The sequence below is a fragment of the Triticum aestivum genome, chromosome 5D (genome assembly GCF_018294505.1).
Source record: "Triticum aestivum cultivar Chinese Spring chromosome 5D, IWGSC CS RefSeq v2.1, whole genome shotgun sequence".
NCBI lineage: Eukaryota > Viridiplantae > Streptophyta > Magnoliopsida > Poales > Poaceae > Triticum > Triticum aestivum.
The window spans coordinates 374,332,535-374,360,448 of NC_057808.1; the positions used below are offsets into that span (position 1 = coordinate 374,332,535).

Genomic DNA, 27,914 nt, shown 5'->3' on the forward strand with positions numbered 1-27,914 from the left:
CGAACATGGAGCTGACCTTGTTCTTGATGCACTCCCAGTGCTCGCTCGCCTGCGCCTCCGTGAACTGCCTGTACTGGTCCTTGGCCCGCTCCATCAGCGACGCCCCCTCCCCCACCGTCCACTTGAAGCACGTCGACGCCGGCGCTTGCGCCTCCTTCTCCGGCGCTGCCGCTCCCGCTGCTGCCCCCTGGTTCTCCATCAAGCCCGAAAACTGAGATGGAAACTTGTCTACGTCGATCGAGAGAATAAGACGATGTCGCCGGTTGTGGTTGTGTTGCTTTGGTGGCCGTGGGGCTGCGGGGGCGTGGCTACTTATGCAGGGGAGGTCGGGGCGTCTTGAGGAGGAAGCCGGGTCCGTCACGGGCTTGGAGTTAGAACACAAGTTGGCCACACGAGAAACTACGTACTGAGTCCGGATCATCATCATGGAAGAAAACAAGTAAACACGGATTCTCACGAGTGCAAACGGGAAAGGGAACTACTACTCCTCCCTGTTCCTTCCTTTGTTAATCCCCTTCGTTAACATTGTGCGGAGTGTAGTCTAGGAAGTAGAGAAAGATTTGGGGCGTAAAAGGCCAGATGGCCCTTCATTCTTTTTCTCCGTCAGTTCAGTGATGTATGTAGATAAAGCTTATCGATGCGAATGCGATGATGCCGAAATCTCCCTTAGCTGAGTGATGTATCTAATCTAATCTATGCTAACGTTTATTAATAGGGAAACGATTACAATCAGCCAGCCGATAACGCGCTGAGTTCCGTCGCATACACAGGCGTCAGATAAGACTGATCAGACAACGCACGGCCCCTAAACAACCGATCAGGACGTTTACAGCTTGACGCGTGCCTTTGTCATCTTGACAATTTTTCTGCAACATCAACCGTGTTGCAGAAGTTCTTCCGCAACAACATCTATGTTGCAAAAAAGTTAAGCTGAAAAAAATTCTGCACAACATCATCTGTGTTGCAGAAGTCTTTCCGCAACAACACTCGTGTTTTAAAAAAGTTAAAACAGAGAAAAAAAAACTATGAAACAGAACATCTGTTGCAAATGATTTTGCAACAAAAGGTCTGTTGCAAAGAGTTCCGCAACACCGTCTCTGTTGCATTGGTAAGGAAAAAGGACGGGCCGCTAAAAAGATCCGCCGGCCGACGCGTAGCGTCGCCCTGGGGACCGCCTATGCGTCAGTTAACTGAAATAAAACTACGTCAGTCACTTTGATCTAGAGCCCTTAGATCTTCATCCAACGATGAAATAGATTGCGTTACTGTTCATCTTCTACCTCCCAGCGCAGCCAGGCCGGCGGCCTAAGAGCCTGCCTCCGGCCCCCGCGGTCGGCAGCTAACGCCGCCCCGCTCTCCCATCTACCCCCCCCCCCACCACCACCACCACCACCACCACAACCACCACCGTACCGGCCGCCGTGCCGGCTGCCGCCCCGGCCATCCCTCTAAGCTCCGCAACATCGAAAAACAACTCCGGCGATCCCCTGCACTCCCCCCCCCCCACCCCTAAGATAGATGGTGAGGCCAGTTCTTCTCCGGCGAGGTCCGGCCAAGAGGGAAAAGGAAGGAAGAAGACAAAATGTGACTGGTGCGAGGAAGCGCCAAATCCGTAAGTTTTGTGGTTTCTTTGTGTGTTACATTTAGTTCATCATGTGTTCACAAATTATAGTTGACCCAGTCTCTTACATTTTCAGCCGCTGTCATTAAACATACCCCCTCCGATCCAAAATAAGTTGTGTGGTTTTAGTTCAAATTTGGACTAAAACCATGTCACTTATTTTGGATCGGAGGGTGTAGTTGAATATGTAAACTTGGTTGTGCATTGTAATTTGTCAACGCACATTTAAATACCATTTCTGTCTTACTATTTCTGGATCTATTGACTCAAAACGTGATGCACTAATCTGGTCCTAATATTCATGCAAGTTTCTACATAATCTACTTTGTCTATTTGTTATGGGCAGTAGTGCCTTCTAACAATAACAATACACCTTCAGTCATGATTAGTAATTGAAGTAGTTAGCTTATTTTGAAATAAGAGTTTTAAAACTGGGGAAAACCACTGTCAAATGAGTCTAACCTTTTTCTTTGAATACGGTTGGTTCAAGGTTTAGTTGACTTATTGGTACTTAATTTTTTTCAATTTGATGTAAAATTTTCTTTCTTTGAGTTGACTTATTATGAGATTTTATAAGTTATTTCACTGTTTCTTTTTTCACATCTTATTTAGGTAGGAGTGTCTAAAAAAGGCAGCAGGGTTTCTGCTTAGACAAGGACTCCTGGTGATGATCCTGAACGTAATTACTATGTATCTATTTCAGCAATGCCAGTATTCAAGAGCAAATCTCACGAGGAGCTTCGACATGAAGATTATAAGAAAGGAGACAAAGGTAAGATATTGAGTATTTCCAACACTTTAGACTTTTTGTCCTGTTTAGATTTTTGATAAGTTCTATGAGGTCTCAGCAGGTTGTTGTGATGGTCAAGATCTGTAGGATTTATGCACAGGAGAAGGATAACTTGCAACTCAAGACATATAATACATCTCATAGTCTTAACTCTCTTATTGTACTCCATCCGTTTCTAAATACAAGCCTTTCTAGAGATGGACTACATATTGCTCCGTACGTAGTCCATATTGAAATCTCTAAAAAAGGCTTATATTTAGAAACGGAGGGGGTACTATTTACTCTGATACTTAATTAATTTTCTTCCTAATTTATCTTCAATCCTCTAGAGACCTAACCTAATGTGCAAGAACTTGACTAGTTCAATTAAAGCAACACGGTACTGCTCATGGTGCCCTGGGCCTATATGACAAGTGATGGTTAATAACTGTTGAATCTTGTGTTTTTTTCATTATGTACTTGTTTTATTAGGTTCTTATTACTAATCTAGTTTTGTGTGTTCCCCAGGTGGTTTCAACTTACAGGAGAGCAGAGTTCCTTGGGCTTATCATTCCTCGCAGCCCCAGCCCCCAGTGAATGCCTTCACAAATCCTGTCAAGCCATCATTGTTTTCATACTCTCCTGAGCCATCCTCAGCACCTGTGGGACTGCAATCCTCAGCACTACCACCAACCCATTTTGGTTGCGCCCTCCAGGACCCCAGTCACCATTATCTTCATACACTCCCGAGCCAATCCACAAGCCATCATGGTTTTCAAGCTCCTCTTTTGCACCATCTACTATATGTTGGGCAAATGTATCCAATAACACAGCGGCATATACAGCTCCTGCAGATACATCTTCTGCTGTAAGTATTCCTATAGAAAATTATTCTTTCATGATGCATTTCATTCATACGAGTTGGTGTGTGTTCTCATTGATTAATTGTTCTGATGGAAGCAGCAAGGCCATATGTTTAGCCCAAATTTGTTCCCTTCAAAATCTACTCAATCTGGAGGAAGTTTACTCAGCTCTTAGGTCACCCATTCAGCACTAGCTCCATCGCCAAACGGTCATTCCACTACTGCAGGTGTCACTGAATGGCTATATTTCCTGGATTTTTGTTTCTTTATCTGATTTATTATTGTCGTCCTTTCCAGATAAATATTGGTCAAGCTGAGAAAACTGTGGAGTTGGTACTACCAGTTGACATTACTACTGTAAGGATTAGATTTTCTCCAAGGAATGATGATACTGGCAGTCGTGCTACAGAGGTATGGCAATAAATCTCCATAGCCAAGAATTGTGTTGCAAGTAAAATGAAATATTGTGGACCACTTCAAACATGTTTCAAGACATATATGCTCACATGTTTGGGCTCATGAATATTCATATAAAATGCTCCCAGCTGCTTTTTATTGCATCAAAAAAATTGAATCTGTCCATTTGGATTACCCCATAAATGAAATTTGCATATCCTTTTGCATAGGTTCATCATAATGTTAAAGCTTCAGCAACACCAGTGTCTTTCTGTATCTATCCTGGAGAGAACCAAGAGCTAACTATCCGATCGGTTGAAAGGATCGAGAAGAGGTGTCTAGAGGGGGGTGATTATACCCTCAACAAGCAAAAGTATCCGTTTTTAAGTTCTTCAAGTTGATGTGGAGTTTTAGCACAAGTTTAAGCATTCACAATACATTTCAAGCAAGCATGGCAAGAGTATAAGCAACGGAAAGAGTAAAGCATGCAAGTTGCAAGAAAGTAAAGGGATGGGATTGGAGTGTGCAAACGCAATGAAGACACAGATATTTTTGGCGTGGTTCTGATAGGTGGTGCTATTGTACGTCCACGTTGATGGAGACTTCAACCCACGAAGGGTAATGGTTGCGCGAGTCCACGGAGGCTCCACCCACGAACGGTCCACGAAGAAGCAACCTTGTCTATCCCACCATGGCCATCGCCCACGAAGGACTTGCCTCACTCAGGTAGATCTTCACGAAGTAGGCGATTTCCTTGCCCTTACAAACTCCTTGGTTCAACTCCACAATCTTGTCGGAGGCTCCCAAGTGACACCTAACCAATCTACGAGACACCACTCTCCAAAAGGTAATAGATGGTGTGATGATGATGAACTCCTTGCTCTTGTGCTTCAAATGATAGTCTCCCCAACACTCAACTCTCTCTCACAGATTTGGCTATGGTGGAAAGATGATTTGAGTGGAAAGCAACTTGGGGAAGGCTAGAGATCAAGATTCTTGTCGTTGGATGGAATGTCTTGGTCTCAACACATGAGTAGGTGGTTCTCTCTAAGAAAATGAGTAGTGTAAGTGTAGGCACGTTCTGATGGCTCTCTCTTGAATGGAGAAGGGGTGGAGGGGTATATATAGCCTCCACATAAAATCCAACCGTTACACACATTTGACCCAACTCGGTCACACCGAATAGAAGAACTTCGTGACACCGATTTAGATCAAAATGTGAACGTTAGGAATGTCCGTGGGACCGACATGATCAACTCGGTGGGACCGATGTGCTAGGGTTAGGGCAAAACCTCATCTCGGTGAGACCGTTTGCATGAACTCGGTGAGACCGATTTCAGCAAAGCGCAAACAGAGAGTTGGTCAAGCAAACTCGGTGGGACCGATTGCACATGTCGGTGAGACTGAAATAATTACAACATGTAACAGAGAGTTTGCAAAGCCATTTCGGTGAGACCGAGATCCCGATCGGTGAGACCGAATTGTCTAGGGTTTCTCGCAGTGGCTAGGTCAAATGAACTCGGTGGCGCCGGATAGATCAAATCGGTGGGGCCGAGTTTGACTTTAGGTTTTTGATGTGGAAATGAGAAAGTGGCTGAGGATTTTGGAGCTATATCATTAAGCACTTTGAGCAAGTAGACCATTAAGCAACACCTCATCCCCTTTTAATAGTATTGGCTTTCCTATGGACTCAATGTGATCTTGGATCACTAAAATGAAAATGAAGAGTCTTGAGCCTTTGCCAATCTTTGTCCTTAGCATTTTGAAGGGGTTCCACATCGTCTTGTCCTTGCCACCCTATTGTTGAACTCATCTGAAATATACTAGATAAAAGTATTAGTCCAACAAGAGATATGTTGACATTAATTACCAAAATCACCCAGGGAGCACTTGTGCTTTCAATCTCCCCCTTTTTGGTAATTGATGACAACATACATCAAGGCTTTAGATAAATATATGAAGAGTAACAAGTAAAGCTTTGGAAAGACATGTAACATGCATAGGCTCCCCCTACATGTATGCAATCATGAGAGCATGTGAATGCATAAGCATGTCAGAGCAAGCAATGAGTTACATGTATCTTGGCTATATGCATCAGAGCAAATGATGTAGATAAAAGGAAGTGTACCTTTTGTTGGAAATATGCCCTAGAGGCAATAATAAAATGGTTATTATCATATTTTCTTGTTCATGATAATTGTCTATTATTCATGTTATAATTGTATTAACCGGAAACCGTAAGACATGTGTGAATACATAGACCACATATTGTCCCTAGTAAGCCTCTAGTTGACTAGCTCGTTGATCAATAGATGGTCGTGGTTTCCTGACCATGGACATTGGATGTCGTTGATAACGGGATCACATCATTAGGAGAATGATGTGATGGAAAAGACCCAATCCTAAGCATAGCACAAGATCGTGTAGTTCATTTTGCTAGAGCTTTTCTAATGTCAAGTATCGTTTCCTTATACCATGAGATTGTGCAACTCCCGGATACCGTAGGAATGCTTTGGGTGTATCAAACATCACAACGTAACTGGGAGACTATAAAGGTGCACTACAGGTGTCTCTGAAAGTGTCTGTTGGGTTGGCACGAATCAAGACTGGGATTTGTCACTCCGTGTGACGGAGAGGTATCTCTGGGCCCACTCGGTAATGCAACATCATAATGAGCTCAATGTGACTAAGAAGTTAGCCACAGGATCATGTGTTACGTAACGAGTAAAGAGACTTGCCGGTAACAAGATTGAACGAGGTATGGGGATACCAACGATCGAATCTCGGGCAAGTAACATACCGATAGACAAAGGGAATTGAATACGGGATTGATTGAATCCCCGACATCGTGGTTCATACGATGAGATCATCGTGGAACATGTGGGAGCCAACATGGGTATCCAGATCCCGCTGTTGGTTATTGGCCGGAGAACGTCTCGGTCATGTCTGCATGGTTCCCAAACCCGTAGGGTCTACACACTTAAGGTTCGGTGACGCTAGAGTTGTTATGGGAAATAGTATGTGGTTACCGAAGGTTGTTCGGAGTCCCGGATGAGATCCCGGACATGACGAGGAACTCCGGAATGGTATGGAGGTGAAGATCGATATATTGGACGAAGGGTATTGGAGTCCGGAATTGTTCCGGGGGTACCAGGTGACGACCAGCGTGTCCGAAAGGGGTTTCGGAGGCCCCGGCAAGCGTTGGGGGGCCTTATGGGCCAAGGGGAGGGGGCACATCAGCCCACTAAGGGGCTGTGCGCCCCTCCCACCCCATCTCACGTAACGTGGAGAGGTGGGGGCGCCTCCCCTAGGGCAGTCACCCCTCCCGGCTTGGGGGGCAAGTTTCCTAGGGGTGGGGGCGCCCAAACCCATCTAGGGTTTCCCCTGTGGCCGCCGCCCCTCCCCTAGGGTGCCTTCTCCTTCCCCCTTCCCCCTATATATAGTGAGGGGGAGAGAGGGCAGCTGCACCCCTTCCCTGGCGCAGCCCTCTCCTCCTCCAACTCCTCCTCCTCCGTAGTGCTTAGCGAAGCTCTGCCGGAGAACCACGAGCTCCATCGCCACCGCGTCGTCGTGCTGCTGGAGTTCTCCCTGAACTTCTCCTCTCCCCTTGCTGGAGCAAGAAGGAGGAGACGTCCCCGGGCTGTACGTGTGTTGAACGCGGAGGTGCCGTCCGTTCGGCACTTGGATCGGATCTTCCGCGATTTGAATCGCCGCGAGTACGACTCCATCAACCGCGTTCTTGTAACGCTTCCGCTTAGCGATCTTCAAGGGTATGAAGATGCACTCCTTCTCTCGCGTTGCTAGCATCTCCTAGATTGATCTTGGTGACATGTAGGAAAATTTTGAATTATTACTACGTTCCCCAACAGTGGCATCATGAGCTAGGTCTATGCGTAGATTCTATGCACGAGTAGAACACAAAGTAGTTGTGGGCGATGATTTGTGCAATTTGCTTACCGTTACTAGTCTTATCTTGATTCGGCGGCATTGTGGGATGAAGCGGCTCGGACCGACCTTACACGTACTCTTACGTGAGACAGGTTCCACCGACTGACATGCACTTGATGCATAAGGTGGCTAGCGGGGTGTTTGTCTCTCCCACTTTAGTCGGATCGGATTCGATGAAGAGGGTCCTTATGAAGGTTAAATAGCAATTGGCATATCATCGTTGTGGCTTTTGCGTAGGTAAGAAACGTTCTTGCTAGAAACCCATAGCAGCCACGTAAAACATGCAACAACAATTAGAGGACGTCTAACTTGTTTTTGCAGGGTATGCTATGTGATGTGATATGGCCAACAGGATGTGATGAATTATATATATATATGTGATGTATGAGATTGATCATGTTCTTGTAATAGGAATCACGACTTGCATGTCGATGAGTATGACAACCGGCAGGAGCCATAGGAGTTGTCTTAATTTATTGTATAACCTGCGTGTCAATGAAAAACGCCACGTAATTACTTTACTTTATTGCTAACCGTTAGCCATAGTAGTAGAAGTAATAGTTGGCGAGACAACTTCATGAAGACATGATGATGGAGATCATGGTGTCATGCCGGTGACGAAGGTGATCATGTTGTGCCTCGAAGATGGAGATCAAAGGCGCAAGATGATATTGGCCATATCATGTCACTTTATGATTTGCATGTGATGTTTGTCATGTTTACATCTTATTTGCTTAGAACGACGGTAGCATAAATAAGATGACCCCCACTAAAATTTCAAGAGATGTGTTCCCCCTAACTGTAACATCCCAAATTTTCAATTTGGAATGTTATACATTAGATCATCATTGCATAGCATATTTTATTGCATTTGGCAAATCCTCGATAAATCCTAAGCAACTCAAGGACCCTCGGAGAGAGTTGGGGATTTTCCCGGTTTTTCATATTTGATTTTTATCAAATAATAAAACGAGGATTTTTGGTTTTAATTATTTTTCTCTCCAAAAAATATTTCATATTAAAATAAATGAGGGAGAAAATATGACTTCTCCAAAATAATGGAAATATTGGAGGAAAAATATTAAAATCAAATATTGGATTTTATTCGGATTTTATTTCCAATTTTAATTGCATTAAAAAAATTACACGTTTTCAAAACTGCATTTTTGGGCCAAGAAAATGTTCATCTTGTTCTAATTATTTTAATTAGACGGGAAAATTTTGTTTTAGTATTTTTGGATTTTTATTTATTTTTCTGTGATTTTTTTTAGATTCGGCGAATATTTTAAAAAAAAATCCCGCGCCCGACTGGGCCGAGGCCCAGCCGAGCCAGGCCGGCCCGTCCCGCGTCGTCTCCCTCCCGAGCACGCCTCCCGCGCCGCCGCCGAGTCCGGCTCGAGCACGCCGCCCGCCACCGCCTTGCCCCCTCCTCCACGCCACCCCCTCCCCCTCCTTAAATACCCCCCTGCCCCGCCACCTCTCCTCACCCCGCCGCCCCCAACCCGCACCCGCCGCCGCCGCCTGGAGCGCCCGCGCCGCCGCCGCACCTGCCGCCGCCCGCCGCCTCCCGCCGCCCGAGCCCCGCCGCCCCTCGCCCGCCCCGCCGGAGCCCCGCCGGAGCTGCACGCCGAGGTAGCCGAAGCCGCCGCCGCCGAGCCCGGTTTTTAAAAAAAAACCGATTCGGTTTTTTTTTCTTTTTTCCGAAACCCTAGTTTTTTTTAGATCGGTTTATTTTTTTCGGTTTTATTACTTAGTGAACGTTCACCGACCCGTTCGTTTAATGAACGTGTTCGTCGGATTGTCGCTGTTAACGAACGTCCGTTTGTTTAACTGTTCGTCAGTTTTTCTTTTTCGTCGGATTTTCCGCGATTATTCCAAATCGTGATTTCCGATCAGATCTTCGTTTTTGTTTAACTTTTCGCTCGTTTATCGGAATCAGGCGATTCAAGCGCCTAGAGTTTCGTCTCGAAATTCTCTTTCCGTTTAACCTACTCAAACAAGTTTTTGCCACTGTAAAATTTGACCTAGATCCAGATTAGTAAACGAAGCTTGTTTCTTTCGCCGTTTGACTTTCGTTGCTTCGTTTGAGTTGAATCTTTTTGCAAACCGGAGTTCTTAAGTTGAACTTTCTGGTTGGATCTTTATTTGAGTTTTACTTGTGCATTAGATGAGTACTTATTGTTTGCTTGTTTGTTTGCGATAGAGTACCCGGAGTGCGCCGCTTGCTACTTTGAATCTCTAGGTTTCGCGGATCATCAGCAAGGCAAGTAACACTTTGATCATACTTTTCACTACCCAGTTTTATTGCATTAGATCAACCCTCAAACATTGCATGATTAGGATCAAATTAAATTGTGGGTATTGGGAAGTAGTTGAGGTAGTACCTATTACCTGTTTTATTATCAAACCCTTGGGAGTTACTTCTACGTTGCTTATATCGCTATGTTATGCTTGTAGACGTGGATTGGGTTTGAGAGATATTCATGACAGATGTGAGATTGTTAATTAATGGTTTACTTAAGGTGGCAACTAAAACTCACATCTGGGTGGATTGAGGCACCTGGAGAACCCAGTGCTGCCTGTATTTTTGGATATCCCGGAGTACCCGTGTGATCATCCTATGGACCGCCACCCAGGCTCAAAGGGATCATGAGATTATTCACGCTAGAAACTTCCGTGTGCAGCCACAAGCTATTATGGGCTCTAGCATAGTTGAGTAGGTTGTGTGAGCTCTTGAAGAGGTAGACTAGCAGATGTAGGGGTTGTAGGTGGTACTGTCTACCCGGAGTAGAGAGTTTACGCTTCTGAAAGACTATGTCTCGGTCATCCGTTTCTCAAACATCATGTAGTGCGAGAATCAAGCGGAGGTGATCGAGTCTTGTGGGGAAAAGTGCACAAACCTCTGCAGAGTGTATAAACTAATCATGGTTAGCCGTGTCCCCGGTTATGGACAACTTGAGTATCTAGTACTTGGATTATCATATGAATCTCATCACCATGTTACTTTTAATTAATTTTGTTGGGTTAATGATGATACTTAATTGGGATTGAGTTGGAGGTACCTTCTCAATGTTTCACAACCACCATGATAGTTAAATAAAATTTATTCCTTTGCAGTAGGGAAAATTTGGCTTTTCGCAAAACTGTAACCATAGAGCTTTCTACCAGCCATATAAGCATGTAGTATAGCATTATTATGTTCATTATTCTCTATGTGTTACATTGCCAGCATATTCCATGTGCTGACCCGTTTTCGGGTTGCAACGTTTCATGTTGCAGACTTTTCAGACGACGAGTAAGGTGCCTTAGGTTGTGGTCTTATACTCAGTGATGCCATTGGAGTTGATGGACTCACTTATCTTCCAAGCCTTCCGCTGTTATCGTATTAGATGGCCTTAAGCCATATTTATCATACTTATTCTCTCTTGAGATATTCGTTGTAATAAGTGTGTGATTGCTACTCTGTTATAAATCCTCCATTTGTACTGTGCGTGTCAGCATTACTGATCCAGGGATGACACTGGTGCACAGCAGCACAGACTGTTTGAGGTCTGGTCGCTACACTAACTGTGCACCGTTGCGAAGGTTCGTTGTTTCGAAGCACCACGTGATGATCGGGTGTGATAGATTCTAACGTTCGCATACAACGGGTGTAAGCCAGATTTACACATGCGAAACACTTAGGTTGACTTGACGAGCCTAGCATGTACAGACATGGCCTCGGAACACAAGAGACCGAAAGGTCGAACATGAGTCGTATTGTAGATACAATCAACATGGAGATGTTCACCGTTGATGACTAGTCCATCTCATGTGATGATCGGACACGGCCTAGTCGATTCAGATCATGTATCACTTAGATGAGTAGAGGGATGTCTATCTGAGTGGGAGTCCATTAAATAATTTGATTAGATGAACTTAATTATCATGAACATAGTCTAAATTGTCTTTGCGAGTTGTGTTGTGGATTAATAGCTCACGCTTTAGCTCCTTGTTTTAATACGTTCCTAGAGAAATACTAAGTTGAAGGATATTGTAAGCAATTGTGCGGACTAGGGCCGTAGTCTGAGGATTGTGCTCACTGCTGCACAGAAGGCTTCTGTCCTTAATGCACCGCTCGGTGTGCCAACCCCTCTGGCATCGTCTGTGGATGTTGTGAACATCTGGCAGACACGTTCTGATGACTACCTGATAGTTTAGTGCGCCATGCTTTACGGCTTAGAGTCAGGGCTCCAAAAGCTTTTTGAACGCCATGGAACATATGAGATGTTCTAAGAGCTGAAATTGGTATTTCAGGCTCATGCCCGTGTTGAGAGGTGTGAGACCTCTGACAAGACCTTTGCCTACAAGATGGAGGAATATAGCTCAGCTAGTGAGCATGTGCTCAGAATGTCTGGGTACTTCAATCACTTGAATCAAGTGGGAGTTAATCTTCCAGAGAGTGATTGACAAAAGTTCTCCAGTCACTATCACCAAGCTACTAAAGTTTCGTGATGAACTATAACATGCGAAGGAAGATGATCCCGGAGCTGTTCATCGTGCTTAAGGCTGTAAAGGTAGAAATCAAGAAGGAGCATCAAGTGTTGATGGTTAACAAGACCACTGGTTTCAAAGAAGGGCAAGGGCAAGAAGGGGAAACTTCATGAATGGCAAGCCAGTTGCCGCTCCAGTGAAGAAACCCAAGAACCCAAACCCGAGACGAAGTGCTTCTATTAGGGGAACGGTCATTGGTAGCGGAACTGCCTCAAATACTTGGTAGATAAGAAGGCTGGCAACTTCAACAAAAGTATATTTGATATATGTGTTATTGATGTGTACCTTACTAGTACTCCTAGTAGCACATGGGTATTAGATACCGGTTCAGTTGCTAATATTGGTAACTCGAAACAAAAGCTACGGAATAAACGGAGACTAGCTAAGGGCGAGGTGACGATATGTGTTGGAAGTGTTTCCAAGGTTGATGTGATCACCATCGCACGCTCCCTCTACCTTCGGGATTAGTGTTGAACCTAGATAAATGTTGTTTGCATTGGTGTCTGCATTGAGCGTGAACATGATTGGATCATGTTTATTGCAATACGGTTATTCATTTAACTCAGAGAATAATGGTTATTCTGTTTACATGAATAATACCTTATATGGTCATGCACCCAATGTGAATGGTTTATTGAATCTTGGTCGTAGTGATACACATGTTCATAACATTGATGCCAAAAGATGTAGAGTTGATAATGATAGTACCACTTTCTTGTGGCACTGCCTCTTAGGTCATATTGGTGTAAAGCGCATGAAGAACCTCCATGCCGATGGACTTTTGGAGTCACTTGATTTTGAATCACTTGACACATGCGAGCCATGCCTCATTGGCAAGATGACTAAAACCCCGTTTTCGAGAACAATGGAACGGGCAAGTGACTTGTTGGAAATCATACATGCTGATGTGTGCTATCCGATGAGTGTTGACGCGTGCGGTGGATATCGTTATTTTCTCACCTTCACCGATGAATTGAGTAGATATGGGTATATTTACTTAATGAAGCATAAGTCTGAAACATTTGAAAAGTTCAAGCAATTTCAGAGTGAAGTTGAGAATCATCATAACAAGAAGCTCAAGTTCCTACGATCTAATCAAGGGGAGAGTATCTGAGTTATGATTTTGGCAATCACTAAATACAAGGTGGAATTGTTTCACAGTTGACGCCACCTGGAACATCATAGCGTAATGGTGTGTCCGAACGTCGTAATCACACCCTATTGGATATGGTGCGATCTATGATGTCTCTTACCGATCTACCGCTATCATTTTGGGATTATGCATTAGAGACAATTACATTCACTTTAAATACGGCACCATCTAAGTCCGTGGAGATAACACCGTGGTTTGGCAAGAAACCTAAGTTGTTGTTTCTTAAGGTTTGGGGCTACGATGCTTATGTCGATAGGCTTCGGCCAGAAAGCTCAAACCCAAAGCGGAAAATTGTGTCTTCATATAATACCCAAACAAGACGATTGGGTATACCTTCTATCTCAGATCTGAGGGCAAAGTGTTTGTCGCTATGAACAGGTCCTTTCTCAGATCAAGAAGCTCAAGAGAAAGCTAATGATGATGATCATGGAGCTTCAGATCAAGTTACTACCAAACCTCGTAGGTCGACAAGGGTGTGTACAACTTCTGAGTGGTAACCCTGTCTTAAAGGTCATGTTGTTGGACAACGATGAACCTATGAGCTATGAAGAAGCGATGGTGGGCCCGGATTCCAACAAATGGCTGGAAGCCCTGAAATCCGAGATAGGATCCATGTATGAGATCAAATTATGGACTTTGGTGGACTTGCCCGGTGATCGGCAAGCCATTGAGAATAATTGGATCTTTAAGAAGAAGACAGATGCTGATGGTAATGTCACCATTTATGAAGCTCGACTTGTCTCAAAGAAGTTTCCGACAAGTTCAAGGAGTTGACTGTGATGAATCTTTCTCAATCATAGCGATGCTAAAGTCTGTTAGAATTATGTTAGCAGTTGCTGCATTTTGATTTACGAAATCAGGCAGATGGATGTCAAAGCAAAGTTTCCTTCATGGTTTCCGTGAGGAAAGGTCGTATGTGATACAACCAGAAGGTTTTTTCAATCCTGAGGATGCTAAAAGGTATGCAAACTCCAGCGATCCTTCTATGGACTGGAGCAAGTTCCTCGGAGTTGGAACATACGCTTTGATGAGGTGATCAAAGCATTTGGGTTTATACAAAGTTTGCAAGAAACTTGTATTTGCAAGAAAGTGAGTGGGAGCACTACAACATTTTGATAAGTATATGTGGATGACATATTGCTGATCAGAAATGATGTAGAATTTTTGGAAAGCATAAAGGGTTGTTTGAATGGAGTTTTTCAAAGGAAGACCTGTGTAAAACTGCTTACATGTTGGGTATCAAGATCTATAGAGATAGATCAAGACACCTGATAAGACTTTCACAGAGCACATACCTTGACATGACCTTGAAGGAGTTCAAGATGGATTAGTCAAAGAAGGAGTTCTTGCCTGAGTTGTAAGGTGTGAAGTTAAGACTTTAAGCTCGACCATGGCAGAAGAAAGGGAGAGGACGAAAGTCGTCCCCTATGCCTTAGCCATAGGCTCTATACGATATGCCATGCTACCGCACCTGATATAGATGTGCCTTGCCACGTGTCTGGCAAGGGGGTACGAGAGTGATCCAAGAATGGATCATTGGACAGCGGTCAAAATTGTCCTTAAAGGAATAAGGAAATATTTCTCGGTTATGGTGGTGATGAAGAGTTCGGCGTAAAGGGTTACGTCGATGCAAGCTTTAACACCTATCCAGATGACTCTGAGTAGCAAACCGGATACATATAGTGGAGCAACCATTTGGAATAGCTCCAAGTGGAGCATAGTAGCAACATCTACAATATGAAATAGATATTTGCGAAGAACACATGGATCTGAATGTTGCAAACCCGTTGACTAAAACCTCTCTCGTAAGCATAACATGATCAAACCCTAGAACTCATTGAGTGTTAATCACATGGTGATGTGAACTAGATTATTGAATCTAGTAAACTCTTGGGTATTAGTCACATTGCGATGTGAACTATGAGTGTTGATCACATGGTGATGTGAACTAGATTATTGACTCTAGTGCAAGTGGGAGACTGTTGGAAATATGCCCTAGAGACAATAATAAAATGGTTATTATTATATTTCCTTGTTCATGATAATTGTCTATTATTCATGCTATAATTGTATTAACCGGAAACCGTAATACATGTGTGAATACATAGACCACAACTTGTCCCTAGTAAGCCTCTAGTTGACTAGCTCGTTGATCTATAGATGGTCGTGGTTTCCTGACCATGGACATTGGATGTCGTTGATAATGGGATCACATCATTAGGAGAATGATGTGATGGACAAGACCCAATCCTAAGCATAGCACAAGATCGTGTAGTTCGTTTTGCTAGAGCTTTTCTAATGTCAAGTATCGTTTCCTTAGACCATGAGATTGTGCAACTCCCGGATATCGTAGGAATGCTTTGGGTGTATCAAACATCACAACGTAACTGGGTGACTATAAAGGTGCACTACAGGTGTCTCTGAAAGTGTCTGTTGGGTTGGCACAAATCGAGACAGGGATTTGTCACTCCGTGTGACGGAGAGGTATCTCTGGGCCCACTCGGTAATGCATCATCATAATGAGCTCAATGTGACTAAGAAGTTAGCCATGGGATCATGTGTTACGTAACGAGTAAAAGACTTGCGGGTAACGAGATTGAACGAGGTATGGGGATACCAACGATCGAATCTCGGGCAAGTAACATACCGATAGACAAAGGGAATTGAATACAGGATTGATTGAATCCCCGACATCGTGGTTCATCCGATGAGATCATCGTGGAACATGTGGGAGCCAACATGGGTATCCAGATCCCGCTGTTGGTTATTGGCTGGAGAACGTCTCGGTCATGTCTGCATGGTTCCCGAACCCGTAGGGTCTACACACTTAAGGTTCGGTGACGCTAGAGTTGTTATGGGAAATAGTATGTGGTTACCGAAGGTTGTTCGGAGTCCCGGATGAGATTCCGGACATGACGAGGAACTCTGGAATGGTCCGGAGGTGAAGATCGATATATTGGACGAAGAGTATTGGAGTCCGGAATTGTTCCGGGGGTACCAGGTGACGACCAGCGTGTCCGAAAGGGGTTTCGGAGGCCTCGGCAAGCGTTGGGGGGGTCCTTATGGGCCAAGGGGAGGGGGCACATCAGCCCACTAAGGGGCTGTGCGCCCCTCCCACCCCATCTCGCGTAACGTGGAGAGGTTGGGGCGCCTCCCCTAGGGGAGCCACCCTTCCCGGCTTGGGGGGCAATTTTCCTAGGGGTGGGGGCACCCAAACCCATCTAGGGTTTCCCCTGTGGCCGCCGCCCCTCCCCTAGGGAAACCCTAGGGCGCCTCCTCCTTCCCCCTTCCCCCTATATAAAGTGAGGGGGAGAGAGGGCAGCCGCACCCCTTCCCTGGCGCAACCCTCTCCTCCTCCAACTCCGTAGTGCTTAGCGAAGCTCTGCCGGAGAACCACGAGCTCCATCGCCACCGCGCTGTCGTGCTACTGGAGTTCTCCCTCAACTTCTCCTCTCCCCTTGCTGGATCAAGAAGGAGGAGACGTCCCCGAGCTGTACGTGTGTTGAACGCGGAGGTGCCGTCCGTTCGGCACTTGGATCGGATCTTCCGTGATTTGAATCGCCGCGAGTACGACTCCATCAACCGCGTTCTTGTAACGCTTCCGCTTAGTGATCTTCAAGGGTATGAAGATGCACTCCTTCTCTCTCGTTGCTAGCATCTCCTAGATTGATCTTGGTGACACGTAGGAAAATTTTGAATTATTACTACGTTCCCCAACACCTTCGTGTTCATGAGTCATTCTTGCAAACAATATGTACATCAGCAAGAGATCATCATGCACATGAGTGTGATGCATATACTTACCTTGTGGTCTAGAGCTGGCTTTGGAAGAGATGAACTTGGGAAAACAGGGTTAGAGAACACAAGAACATTCTAATTAAAGCAATTTCAAAAAACCACAAGAGTACCAAGACTGGGATGACATGTAATGGGTGAGTACTTATTACTTCATTTGGATATAGTCATGTCCCCAAAGATTAAATGTATGCAATGAATTCCAGAGATTTTCTTCCTTATATATGGACTCTTTCTCCCCCTAAATCTGATATTGGATAATGGGAGAAGGTAGGGTAAGAGAAAATCAAAGCAAGAAATTTAGAGCATGAAAAGATGCAGACAATCATATATTGACGTGTATTTCCCCTCTTAAAGACATGTGACTTCTCTCCTCATGTTTTACTAGCATCTGGGAGAGCTAATATGTGCTCTCTCTCTCTCTCTCTCTCTCTCTCTCCTATGTGATAAGCTTTGATGTGCTCTCTCTCCCCCTTTGACATCAATTTCCAAGAAGGGAACTTCTGGAGCATGAGTCAAATAGGTCTGCTCCTTGAGACACACTACAAAGCAACATGTAAATTAAGATGTGAGTAGAGGATAAGAATCATTGACTGGAGCTGGAGAAGAATTGAAATATGCAATGACAAAAAGTTTTCTCAGCAGTGCAATCGGTAACGTCGACCCATTTTCATTGGTGACACCGAGTTGGCAGTGTCACAGATTATGCATATCAGTCGAACCGGGTTGGTCTACGTTGGTTGTACCGATGAACTGTCTATAAGATATTCTTGTAGTTCGGTCTAGCCGATAGGCTTGGATCGGTGAGTCCGAGTTCAATGCAGAGGAAATTTTTTGTCAACTTAGCTCACTTGGCAATTGAATCTTACAAGGAATTGCAAGGAATTTATTAAAAGATTTGCAATGAATTTAACATAGAAGAAGTAGAAAAAACATACAAAAGGAAAGAGATCTAGATGAAGATTTTTTTTATAAGGGGAACAAGATAGCAAGAAACATATGAAAAACACAAAGTAAGTGAACAAGGAAACACTAGAGACCTTCATCTAGAAGGGGTCGGCGACAAAGTCAGCTATGTTAGAGTATATTGACTGAGGAGTCAAGTGATAACACTTGATCGTAGGTCATACTCATCGTTTAAGCTTAAAATGGGGTTACCATTTTTCGTTTAAGCATTTTGATGTATTCATATCTCGTTGAGTTTCTTTGACCCATGACTTGGAGTAAAGCTTCTCTAAGATGGAATAACAAACCTTGGGTGGTGTTGATCTTGATCATGTAGTCGAACTTGTGTTAGATGCTCAAGGTTGATGTAGTCCATCAAGAGTTGGAAGCACCACTTATAGTTTGAGTTCATCTTCCTACATGGGTTAGTCTTGCAAGGAAAAGCACTTGTGTATCCAAAATTACAATCATGAATTTTGATATATAGAATTTGTCAAAGGATATGTTGAGTGGATTCATGCTTCCTTGTATTCAACATCCATATAGTAGAAACTTGATGATGTAGAGATTGCTCAAGATGTGAGTGACTTGCAATCTCATAGATTTGGGCTCATCCAAGTACCTACACGGGTTAGATAACATGCAAGGGTACAAGTATAGATCCAAGAGATATGATTATCATCATAAGAGAAATATCAAGGATTTGTCAAAAAGGCTCATGCCTTGCATGTATCCAAATGGAGTTTGTACTCCAAGTTTGAGGCATCAATGATATTCAATTCACCTCTCAAACGGCAAAAAAACTTTCACATCAAGCGGTTTGGTGAATATATCCGCCAATTGCTTATCGGTATGAACATGTTTAAGATTAATTTCTCCTTTAGCAACATATATGATCTCGAATGATATCATGGCGAACTTCAATATGCTTAGTCCAAGAATGTTGCATGGGATTGTGAGCAATCTTAATAGCACTTTCATTATCACAAAGCAATGGAACATGTTTCACATATATCCCATAATCCTTAAGAGTTTGGGTCTTCCAAAGTAATTGAGCACAACATGATCCGGCAGCAATGTATTCCGCTTCCTCGGTGGATAAGGAATCCGAGTTTTGTTTCTTGGAGGACCAAGATGCAAGAGATCTACCAAGCAATTGACAAGTACCCGAAGTGGACTTTCTATCAACCTTGTCACCGGCATAGTCCGAGTCGGAGTAGCCAACAAGATCAAAGGAAGACCTCTTAGGATACCAAATGCCAAAGTTTGGTGTATGAATTAAGTATCTCACTATCCTTTTCACAGCCTTAAGATGACATTCTTTAGGGGCCGCTTGATATCGTGCACACATGCACACACTTAGCATAATATCGGGACGGGAGGCACATAGATATAACAATGAACCAATCATAGAGCAGTAAACCTTTTGGTCAACCGGTTTGACATCCTTAGTCAAGTCAAGATGTCCACTAGTTGGCATGGGTATTTTCATACCTTTGCTTTCTTGCATGTTGAACCTCTTGAATAAGTCCTTGGTATACTTTGTTTGGGAAACAAAGGTACCCTCCTTAGTTTGCTTGATTTTTAAACCAAGAAAGAATTTGAGTTCACTCAGCATAGACATCTCAAACTTCTCCGACATTAGCCTTCCAAACTTTTCACTAAAATGAGGGTTAGTCGAACCAAATATGATATCATCCACATAAATTTGGCACACAAATAATTCACCATTAACCCTTTTAGTAAAAAGTGTAGAATCAATTTTTTCCAATTTCAAAATTTTCAATAAGAAACTTAGTCAAGCACTTATACCATGCTCTAGGAGCTTGTTTAAGACCATAAAGAGCTTTGTGAAGTTTGTAAACGTGATTAGGTTTCTTAGGATTAACAAAGCCGGGAGGTTGTTTAACATAGACTTCCTCCTCAATTTCACCATTTAAAAAATCACTTTTAATGTCCATTTGGTATAACGTGATATCATGGTGATTGGCATAAGCAAGTAAGATGTGTATGGACTCAAGTCTAGCAACGGGGGCATATGTCTCACCATACTCCATACCTTCGACTTGAGTGTAGCCTTGGGCGACGAGACAGGCCTTGCTGCGTACAACTTGTCCATCCTCAGCTTGCTTATTCCAAAACACCCACTTGGTTCCAACGACATTTTGGTTGTTGTCCAGCTTTTCTACTAAAGTCCACACTTGATTCCTCTCGAAACTGTGTAGCTCTTCATGCATGGCGTTCACCCAAAATCCGGATCATCAAGAGCTTCTTCAACCTTCATAGGTTCAATACTAGAAATGAATGAGTAATGTTCACAAAAGTTAGCCAAACGAGTTTTAGAGCGAGTAATTCTCCCGGTTTGAATATCATCAAAGATTTGTTCAACGGGATGGTCTCTTGAGACTCTTGCTCTAACTCGTGAGAGCTTTTTTTTGGGTCGGGGTGGAATATCCTCTTCATTGTCTTCTTCTTCTTGTTGTTCTTCTTCATTGTTGTTGGCGTTGTTGTTCTCTTGTGGAGGTGGAGAAGGGGGTCGATGAGGTTCATCTTGTTGTACTTCCTCATTTCCTTCGTCTTGACGTGTTCCACTTGTGGATGCCTCCAAGTCAACTTGTGGTTCACCTTGTCATGAAGTTGAGGCTTCCACTTGAACGGACGAGGTACTCTCCTTCACCTCCGTTGGGCGAATCTTGCCAATAGACAAGTCTTGAATTGCTTCCGAGGGATTATTATCTCCTACATCAATTGGCAATTGCTCCACTTGCAAGCTGTTAGATTCATCAAACTTCACATCTACCGTCTCTTCAACCTTTCGGTTGAAATTGTTGTAGACACGGTAAGTGTGAGAGTCTGAGCCATAACCGAGTAGGAAACCTTCATGAGATTTAGGGGCAAATTTCGAATGACGATGCTTATCAAGAATATAACACTTTGAACCAAATTCTTGAAAGTATCTAACTTGGGGTTTATTATCGGTGAGAAGCTCATATGTCGTCTTGCCGAGAAGCTTGTGAAGATATAGTCGATTTGTTGCATGACAAGCTGTCTCAACCGCTTCCGCCCAAAAGTGTTTTGGCGTCTTGTATTCATCAAGCATCATTCTCGCCATCTCAATAAGTGTTCGTTCTTCCTCTCAGTAACTCCATTTTGTTGAGGTGTGTCATAGCCGAGAACTCATGTGAGATCCCTTCTTCGTCAAGAAAGGTATCCACATTGGCGTTCTTGAACTCCGTTCCATTGTCGCTATGAACCTTCTTGATCTTCACTTCAAATTGATTCTGGCCTTCCTATAGCGAAGTTCTTGAAGATCTTTTTGACCTGCGATTTATGATCAAGAAAGAACACCCACGTAAATCTTGAAAAATCATCAACAATGACCAATACGAACGAGTTACCACCAAGACTCTTGTAGGCGTTGGGACCAAAAAGATCCATATGAAGTAGCTCGAGTGGTCTTCTCGTGGTCATGATGTTCTTCACGGGATGACTTCCCCCAACTTGTTTTCTTGCTTGACAAGCACTGCAAAGTCTATCCTTGTCAAATATGACATCTCTAACACCAAGGATATGATCACCTTTAATAAGCTTATCAAGATTTCACATGCCCACGTGTCCTAAGCTTCTATGCCATAACCAACCTTTAGAAGATTTAGCAATTAGGCAAGTTCTAGGTTGAGCTCTTTTAGTGAAATCAATAATGTATAGATCACCTCTACGTATACCGGTAAAGATCATATTATGATTATCTCTTCGAAACACTTGGCAATCTACTTCAGTGAATAGAACATTGAAACGAAATCGAAAGTAAATTGTAGCCAAGAGATTCAACGAGCATAACATTTTGGATGGAGCTGTCATGTGAGATGGCCACCTTACCAAGGCCAACTACCTTACCCTTTGAGTTGTCACCAAAAGTGACATACTTTCGAGGACCATTATTTTCAGCAAGCTCACGAAACATGTCCTTGTCTCCGGCCATGTGATCGATACATCCATTATCAAGAACCCATTCCTTTCCTCCAGCCATGTAACCACGAAGGTTAGACATAAGACCAAAATGTCTCATTAACTCATCAAGATCAAAGTCACTATCATCATCCTCGTCATAATATCCATGTTCAACATCGTCTTATGATTGATCATCACCTAGAGAGAGTGATTCATTAGATTTATGACCATGACAATGTGCATCTTTATGAATTCTAATGAATTGAGAAATGATGATACTAATGACTCCAACATCTCCTTTGGCACGCATGAGATCACGATGCTCAAATAGACAATCACCAAATTTAGGATCACTAGGATTCATTTTATGAAAAGCAATGGACTTTTGAAGAATCTCATCTAGATTATTCAAGGAATGGTTTGGGAAGCGCTCCTCAAGGTATCTCCATATAGTATAAGCACATTTAAATGTAGGCAAGCATACAGGCAAATTTCTAGGCAATCCTCTAATGATAAGATCAATAGCTCTAAGATTGCGAGTCATGTCAAGATACTCATCGGGGGTAGGATGCAAGGGATCAATAGGAGGCGCACAAGAGATAGTAATATACTTGTTCAAATTATATTCATTGAAAATCTCAAGCATCTCATTTTTTCAAGCACTATAAAACTCTCAATCAAGAATAGGCACTCTACGTCTAATACTCTCAATCATAGACCCATCCATCTTTCCCCAATGGTGATTAAACCAAAGTAATGGAGACCAATGCTCTGATACCAATTGAAAGGATCGAGAAGAGGTGTCTAGAGGGGGGGTGATTAGACCTTCAACAAGCAAAAGTAGCATTTTTTAAGTTCTTCAAGTTGAGGTGGAGTTTTAGCACAAGTTTAAGCATTCACAATACATTTCAAGCAAGCATGGCAAGAGTATAAGCAGAAGAAAGAGTAAAGCATGCAAGTTGCAAGAAAGTAAAGGGATGGGATTGGAGTGTGCAAATGCAATGAAGCCACGGAGATATTTGGCGTGGTTCCGATAGGTCGTGCTATCGTGCGTCCACGTTGATGGAGACTTCAACCCACGAAGGGTAACGGTTGTGCGAGTCCATCGAGGGCCCCACCCATGAAGGGTCCACGAAGAAGCAACCTTGTCTATCCCACCATGTCCATCGCCCACGAAGGACTTGCCTCACTCAGGTAGATCTTCACGAAGTAGGCGATCTCCTTGCCCTTACAAACTCATTAGTTCAACTCCACAATCTTGTCGGAGGCTCCCAAGTGATACCTAACCAATCCGTGAGACACCACTCTCCAAAAGGTAATAGATGGTGTGATGATGATGAACTCCTTGCTCTTGTGCTTCAAATGATAGTCTCCCCAACACTCAACTCTCTCTCACAAATTTGGCTATGGTGGAAAGATGATTTGAGTGGAAAGCAATTTGGGAAAGGCTAGAGATCAAGATTCTTGTGGTTGGATTGGAATGTCTTGGTCTCAACACATGAGTAGGTGGTTCTCTCTAAGAAGATGAGTAGTGGAAGTGTAGGCACATTCTGATGGCTCTCTCTTGAATGGAGAAGGGGTGGAGGGGTATATATAGCCTCCATACAAAATCCAACCATTACACACATTTGACCCAACTCGTTGGGACCGAATAGAAGAACTCGGTGAGACCGAATTAGTTCAAAATGTGAAAGTTAGGAATCTCGGTGGGACCGACATGATCAACTCGGTGGGACCGATGTGCTAGGGTTAGGGAAATACCTCATCTCGGTGAGACCGATTTCACCAAAGAGCAAATAGAGAGTCAAGCAAACTCGGTGGGACCGATTGCACATTTCGGTGAGACCAAAATAATTATAACAGGTACCAGAGAGTTTGCAAGGCCATCTCGGTGAGACCGAGATCCCGATCGGTGAGACCGAATTGTCTAGGGTTTCTGGCAGTGGCTAGGTCAAATGAACTCGGTGGCGTCGGATAGATCAAATCGGTGGGCACGAGTTTGACTTTAGGTTTTGGACATATGTGGAAATGAGAAAGTGGCTGAGGGTTTTGGAGCAATACCATTAAGCACTATGAGCAAGTAGACCATTAAGCAATACCTCATCCCCTTTTAATAGTATTGGTTTTTCTATGGACTCAATGTGATCTTGGATCACTAAAATGAAAATGAAGAGTCTTGAGCATTTGCCAATCTTTGTCCTTAGCATTTTGAAGGGGTTCCACATCCTCTTGTCCTTGCCACACCATTGTTGAACTCATCCGAAATATACTAGATAAAAGTATTAGTCCAACAAGAGATATGTTGATATTAATTATCAAAATCACCCAAGGAGCACTTGTGCTTTCATTGGTGGAACAGCGTGAGGGGAAACCACTAGTTCAACAGGTAGATATTCCAGAAACTATCGGTGGTATTGTATCAGTTTCTTAGCTTCTGGTACTAGTTTGTTCTGTGGACTTCTGATAGGTTGATGCTACATTTTTTTGAGACTTTTGATACTGCAATGTTTTTGTGGCAGTAATTTTCATTATATGGCTCGGATTTTCTTGAGACTTTTGATAAGCTTGATGTGTTTTTGCCTTTTCTATTTCACATTGCATCACAAACTTAAGTAGATGCAGGTTCAAGCAGAGCAAACAATATTTTGTTTTCCACATTAACTAGATACATTTCTTGCTATAAAATGGATACACCGTCATGTTCTACTTTGCTTCTGTTAGCCCATGGGAAAACTTATTGAAATAAGCTTTTGTTGCTTCATGCTAATAATCTGAGTAAGCAAAAGAATGGGAGCGGCTAGATGTCAGGTGACTGAATCTAAAATTTTGGGTCAGACACTTTTTTCTTCTTTAACAACTAGCTAACCACAGACGGGAGCTACTCGAGGGAAAAAGCAGCCGTGGTGCCCAACCCATGTGGAAAAACTTATACTGTCAATATGTGCAGTCGGACACTGCATTAGTACGTACAACACTGGCTCGCTTCGTCCCTCATGTCTTCGCATGCAACACTGAATATCCTTCGCTTACACCAATGATCTGTCAGGTCGGCTAGTATTAGCTAGTTAGCTCGAATCAGCTGATCAGTCCGACATGCAACTGCAAGACCCTATTATCAGCTAAACTACACTAGCAAGCAACACTCCACAGGCACAGGCAAGACTATTTTTTCTGTGTTCTCCTCTAGGGTGGCCCGCCCAATTTTATTTTCCATTATCCACCACTGCGGCTAACTACTCTACATAAAATGAATGATTAATGCATGCGTACAACAGCTCGAAGTGTACGTGTGTAAGCCATCAAAGAAATGAATAAAGCACAACCTACTATACAGATACACGCATGTGCTAAAAAATCATATCTAAATTGTATAATCTCTCAACTTTTTGCCACATCCTGCAATCGAATGCAATAGAGCATGAAAATAACCACCGTCCAACAAAAAAGGGAAGTTTTCCAAGAATAATGAGCTAGTGGCATTGGTATTACCCTTCAAAAAAAGGAAAGAAAAGGCAAATAAAATAAAGAAAAAAATTGCACATAGTTTACACAGAAATTGTGGATATTCATAATATGCAAGAATAAGCATATAATAATGAAAGTTTCAAAAGAAAGTTTTCTAAGAAGGAATGAATTTGTGGCATGGTGTTACCCTTTAAAAGAAAGAAGAGTGTCAAACAAAGAATTAAAAAATGCACACAATATACAAAAAAATTGTGCTTTCAAATATATGCGAGAATAAGCACATAATAGTGGATTGTTTCTTAGAAAATTGCACTTTTAAAAATAAGCACACAATAGTGGATTTTTTTGCAGAAACAATATTCATAAGAAGAATTGATTAGAGGCATTGGTATTACTCTTAAAGAAGAAACAAAATGAAACAAAGCTAAAAAAATCAAATAATTAAATATTCTAAGAAATAATGAATTAGTAGCATTGGTATTACCTTTTAAGAAGAAAGAAAATGAAATAAGAACTAAAACACAAAAAATACAATCTAAAACAAACAACGACAAAAATTGCACCCAATATACACAAAAATTGCGCTTTTAAAAAATATGAAAGAATATGCATATAATAGTGGAATTTTCTTAAAAAAGGAAGAACGAATTTCTAACATTGGTATTATCTTTGAAGAAGAAAGGAACGGGACAAAAACTAAAATAAAATCAAGATAATGAAGTTTCATAAGAAAGAATGGATTAGTGGCTTTGGTAATACCCTTAAAGCAGAAAGCAAATGAAACAAAAAACTAAAACAATAAAATATGAAATTTTCTAAGAAAGAATAAATTAATGGCTTTGGTATTACCCTTTAAAAACAAATAAAATCAAATAAAAACTAAAGCGTAATAAAATAATGAAGTGTTTTAAGGATGAATGAACTAGTGGCATTGGTATTTACCCTTTAAGTAGAAAGAAAAGTAAAAAAGAAATGAAAATCTGCACAAAATATACACTAAAATTGCGCATATTGAAAATATGCAAGAATAAGCATACAATAGTGCAATTATGGCAAACAAGAAGTTTTCTAAGAAGCAAAGAATTAGTGGCATTGGTGTTACCCTTAAAGAAGAAAGAAAAATAAAATAAAAACTATAATAAAATCAAAACAATAAATTTTCATAAGAAAGAATTAATTAGTGGCATAGTTATTACCCTTTGGGAGGAAAGAAAATTAAGAAAAACTTACACACAACTTTACACTAATTTGCACTTTTTATAATATGCAAAGAATAATTATATACTAGTGCAGTTTTTGCACATATTATATAGTATTTATGTACATACATTTACACCCAACCAACATCCTAAAAATACCCACAAAATAAAATTTTAAAACCGACTAATAAAGAAAAATAAAAAAGAAAAGCAAAAAAACAAATAGAAATAGAAAAAAAGATAGACAAAAACAGAAGAAGATAGAGGAAGGCTGGGTCGTCATACGGGCTGATGGTGTTCAGCCTGCTAAGGTTTGACTCGCCCAAAACACTGGTCAGTTGAATTCCCAGCCCAAATCAGACACAACACACAACAGAATAAAAAAGGAAGCACGGGTCTTGAAGCAGCAATCAACGGTCAGAAAAATCGACTGACCCTAATTCAATTTTCAGGCAACTTACATATAGCTAAAGTGCAAAAGAATTTACTAGCATCGTTACAGTGAAGATTCCTAGGAGTATTTTTATTCAAATAAGCTTTTACTGTTTCATTCCAGCGAATACTTTATTCAAGCAATTCTTCACTGGCACGTTACAATGGAGAATCCTAGGAGTAAACCCAAGTTCTCCATTAGCACTTGTGGAGCCCAAATGTCAAAATATTTGAATCTCAGAACCGAAGCTAACTTCATGCTGTGTGTGTTGCCATGCGATATATGCATTGAGTTACTGACATCTTGATCTGCTGGGGAACAAAAAGGGTATATCAATGGTGCAGTCCTGGCTAGGAGGAATCCATTTGATCCTGTGATAACTCCATTTGGTGGTGCCCCTGTGAGTGAGTGTGCGCTACCTCGGCTCTATAAGGCAGACTATTACACCTTGCAGAGCTTGCTGCAGGAGAAAGCAACGAGCCAGATTGTTGCTCAGATGTGAAGGACTTCAGGGTCGGCAGGTATGGCTACGGCAGCGTCAAGTTTGATGGAGAAACCGATGTGAGGAAGCTCGACATCGCATCCATCGTGGAGTTCAAGCACCGTGAGGTCCTTGTCTACACAGATGAGATCAAGAGACCACCTGTGGCGCAGGAGCTCAACAAGCCTGCAGAGATCACACTCCTGAATGTGAAGTGCGTCGATAAGAAGACCGGGTTGCAGTTGACGGAGGGTTCAGGGTCAAGCACTTTTAGTCGCAAGGCTCTATGGCTATGTAAAAAATACTCTGTTCCTGCATCTTATATTTGTTAGAGTCAGAAACAACAATTTTAGATCTGTGGC

General features: G+C 42.5%; 1 pseudogene; it reads left to right on the top strand.

Moving 5' to 3' along the window:
* The first annotated feature begins 253 nt into the window (after positions 1-253).
* LOC123120652 (nuclear pore complex protein NUP98A-like) lies at positions 254-27,884 on the top strand (annotated as a pseudogene).
* Positions 27,885-27,914: the final 30 nt, after the last annotated feature.